This window comes from Ornithorhynchus anatinus, chromosome 2 (assembly GCF_004115215.2).
Source record: "Ornithorhynchus anatinus isolate Pmale09 chromosome 2, mOrnAna1.pri.v4, whole genome shotgun sequence".
Taxonomy (NCBI): Eukaryota; Metazoa; Chordata; class Mammalia; order Monotremata; family Ornithorhynchidae; genus Ornithorhynchus; species Ornithorhynchus anatinus.
The window spans coordinates 45,103,106-45,107,327 of NC_041729.1; the positions used below are offsets into that span (position 1 = coordinate 45,103,106).

General features: G+C 46.0%; 1 long non-coding RNA gene across 1 annotated transcript; it reads right to left on the minus strand.

Moving 5' to 3' along the window:
• Positions 1–114: 114 nt before the first annotated feature.
• Positions 115–3,097, minus strand: LOC114809197. Its single transcript, XR_003756967.1, has 3 exons — positions 2,871–3,097; positions 866–978; positions 115–271 (listed from the first exon to the last, which is right to left on the minus strand). It is a non-coding gene; the product is annotated as an uncharacterized LOC114809197 (long non-coding RNA).
• Positions 3,098–4,222: the final 1,125 nt, after the last annotated feature.

Below are 4,222 nucleotides of genomic sequence, written 5' to 3' on the forward strand. Positions count from 1 at the left end.
CAGTCACTCCCTCATGGCTTTCTCAGTAAGTCATTTTTAATCATCCTATGAATAACACAATACCTTAATGCACTTTTACTATTAAAATATACTTTTATTAGTGAATGACCAAGGTTTTGAAGTAGAAATGAAAATATTTAAAAAAAAGTGAGTAGTATCACACAAGAGCATATCTACACAGAACAGAGAAAATATGTCTCCAAGACACGGCTCCTGGAAGATCTTCTTTTGCTCATTTAGTAGAGTCCCATCAATCTAAGAGCACCTTCTCCTGAAAGACATATAATTCTTGTTAAGAAGAGCAACTCTTTATGAGTTTTCAGCAGAAGAGGTTCTAGGGAAGCAGCGTGGCCTAGTGGATAGAGCACGGGCCTAGGAGTCAGAAGGACTTGGGTTCTAATCCCAGCTCCGCCACTTGTCTGCTGTGTGAAGTTGGGCAAATCACTTCACTTCTCTGGGCCTCAGTCACCTCATCTGTAAAACAGGGATTAAGACTGTGAGCCCTATGTGGGACAGGGACTGTGTCCAACCCGACAAATTTGTATCAATCCTAGGGCTTAGTACAGTGCCTAGCACATAATAAGTGCTTAACAAATATCACAATTATTATATTATTATAAGAACTGCATTACATTACAGGAAGAAAGAGACTGAATTAGGGGAGGGTTTGGCACCACGTCTCTCCCCTGCCCCTCACCACTGAGTTTGCACCAAAGTGGTCCAGTAAACCATCTTATGAGCCTTTTGCTCTGGACGAACTCCAATCAGTCAATCAATAGATCATATTGCTTAATGCTTAACTGTGGGCAGAGCACTGTACTAGGCACTTGGGAGAGTACAATATGAGAGAGTTACCAATACTCACTTCTGGATCTGTGGCATCACTTTCAGTTGGGAGCTACAATTTGAGTTTCAGGCTAACAACTCCACGGCATTTCCCAGGTTGTCCTTACCTCCATTCGGGTGGCAGGGAACTCACTAAAGAGAGACTTGGGTCAGAGGCATAGACCCAAAAATGGTGAAGGGGGCTACTGTTCAGCATGATTTCACCAAGGGGGCCTGCCTCAGGCTCGATAACCTTTCTCAACCCTCCCTTCACCTGGTTCCAATAAACTGGCATGACAACATGAAAATATGGTCAAAGCTTAGACTAAATACTATATACCTATTGTGATATCATTCACTTTACATAGTTCTGGTTGACTTAGCTTTGTTCACTCATTCATTCATTTATTCAGTCATGTTTACTGAGCTTTTAACTGTGCAAACCACTGTACTAAGTGCTTAGGAGAGTGCAATACAACAATAAACAGATGTGGCATTATCTTCTCAGTTGATCTGTTTCTGTATAAAATATTCACAGGTGTTAACTGCCTGGTGAGAATACATTGTATTTCTACATTTTGGGAGAGATTTCAGAGCGGTATTTTGGAAGGAAACCATTATTTTTCCTGATTTGGAAGAGTGTACTATATTAAATTAGTATACTGGGGCTAATAGTACTAGTACTAATAGTATACCAGCACAGTTTAGATTCTCACCAAGAGGAAAATATGACCCTGATTTTAATGTGTGGTAATAATGATTTTTCTGTGCCAATAGGTGCTGGGAGTAAAACAGAAAGAGTTTGATTACTTCTCAACTGGCATGGAAGGGATTTAGGGTCAGATATGGGGAATTAAATATTAGGGAGCTAGTATTGTTGACTCGGAGGAGTCTGGATAGTGGCAGTAAATATCAAGTGTAAAATAATTTAAGGTAAAAGAAAAGCAACCAAAAGGTAGTGCTGAGTCTGATGAGGCTGCAGATCCAATCAATTATCAGGAAATCTAGAAAAAAGAACTTTGCTTTCCTCCTAGATATTATTAATGACTAGAGTAAGAGAATCCTGAAATAACTAGCCTGAGTCCTCAGGCAAATTTGTAAAGACTCCTTTCTCTGGCGAATGATCACCGACTTGTAGGATATTTTGGAGTAAATATTTATATCCTGCTTCAGTCTTTCCCAGTACTGATATGAAAAATCAAGCTCATCACTCCCTTTATTCCTAAAGAGGTCTTATGCTAGAGCTCTCCATCACCTTGCCCCTTCTTACCTCACCTCCCTTCTCTCCTTCTACATCCCAGCCCACACACTCCACTCCTCTGGTGCTAACCTTCTCTCTGTGCCTCGATCTCGCCTGTCCTGCCATCGACCCCTGGCCCATGTCCTACCAATGGCCCGGAACGCCCTCCCTCCTTAAATCCTCCAAAGAATCACTCTTCCCCCCTTCAGAACCCTACTGAAGGCTCATCTCCTCCAAGAGGCCTTCCCAGACTTTTCCTTTTCCTCTCCCTTATCCTCAACTCCTTTCCCCTTTTCCTCCGCTCCCCCCCCTTCCGCATCACCTCAGCTCGTTCCTTTTGTTCTACCCTCCACCCCACAGCACTTATGTATAGATTTATCTGTAAGTCTATTTAAATTGATCCCTGTTTAGTTGTCTTGATGTGTATATTTCTATAATTCTATTTATATTGATGACTGCTTGTTTTGATGTCTGTCTCCCTCTTCTAGACTGTAAGCCCAGTATGGACAGAGATTGTCTCTCTTTATTGCTGAACTGTACTTTTGAACAGCCTAGTACAGTGCTGTGCACACAGTAAGCGCTCAATAAATATTAAGCACTCAATAAATACGATTGAATGAATAATATTTAATCAAGAAAATACTGGCTGTAGCCAATAGTTAAGAAAATGGAGAGCCAGTAGAGCCAATATGGCTGGGATTTTTTTTTTCTAGAAGAAGACAAATTACAGGAAAACGTACAGTAGTTGTATTTAAGAAACACTCAAGATATAACCCTGGCATAGTAAGCCTCACTCCCTAACTACCTTAAACGACTGCAGGGGCAGGACTGGTTTCCTTGATGATGAGCAGGTCAGCACCTACTTCCCAGAAGTTTAAGATGAAGCAGTTCTGCCTCAGAGTCCTGCTTGACAAGTGGGCATGCCTCCTGATAAGTGCCCATTTAGATTCAATGCCAACTTCTATCCCTAATCGCCCTACTTAAGACGGAGGAGAGGAAGAGGAAAGAAGAAGAGGAGGAGGGAAAAAGGAAGAGGAAGAGGGAAGGAGGAGAAAGGAAGGAGGAGGAGGAGGGAAGGGGGAGGAAGAGGGAAGGAAGAGGAGATAAGGGAAGCGGGGGGGGGGAGAAGAAAGGAGGGAAGGAGAGGAGGAAGAGGAAGGAAGAGAAGAGAAGGGAAGTAGGGGGAGGGAGAGGAGGGAAAGAGGAGGAGAGGAGGAGAAGGGAAGTAGGGGGAGGAAAGGAGGAGGAAGAAAGAAGGAGGAGGGAAGGGAAACAGGAGGAGGAAAAGGAGGAGGGGAGGGAAGGAAGGGGAGGAGGAAAGAAGGAGGAGAGAAGCGAAGTAGGGGAGGGGGAGGAAGAGGAAGAGGAGGGGAGGGAAGGAAGAGGAGGAGGAAAGGAGGAGAGAAGGGAAGGCGGGGGAGGAAAAGGAGGGGAGGGAAGGAGGAGGAAAGAAGGAGGAGTGAAGGGAAATAGGGGGAGGAAGAGGAGGAGGGGAGAGAAGGAAGAGGAGGAAAGAAGGAGGACAGAAGGGAAGTCGGGGGAGAAGAGGAGAGAAGGGAAGGAAGGGGGGAGGGAAGGAAGGGGAGGAGGAAAGAAGGAGAGAAGGGAAATAGGGGGAGGAAAAGGAGGGGAGGGAAGGAAGAGGAGGAAAGAAGGAGGACAAAAGGGAAGTAGGGGGAGAAGAGGAGGGAAGGGAAGGAAGGGGGGAGGGAAGGGAAGGAAGGGGGGAGGGAAGGAAGGGGAGGAGGAAAGAAGAAGGAGAGAAGGGAAATAGGGGGAGGAAAAGGAGGGGAGAGAAGGAGGAGGAGAGAAAGGAAATGGGGGAGGGAAGGAAGAAGAGGAGGTAAGAAGAAGGAGGAGAGAAGGGAAGTAGGGGGAGGAAAAGGAGGGGAGGGAAGGAGGAGGAAAGAAGGAGAAGGGAAATAGGGGGAGGAGGAGGGGAAGGAAGGAAGAGGAGGAGGAAAGAAGGAGGAGAGAAGGGAAGTAGGGGGAGGAAGAAGAGGGGAGGGAAGGAGGAGGAAAGAAGGAGAGAAGGGAAGAAGGAGAAGAGAGGGGAAGGCGAAGGAGGAGGAGGGCGTCCATCCGTCCGTCATCCGGGTCACCGCCATGTAGTTCCGGGACGGCGGGCGGGGGGAGGCGGAAGCGGTGGGACAGGAC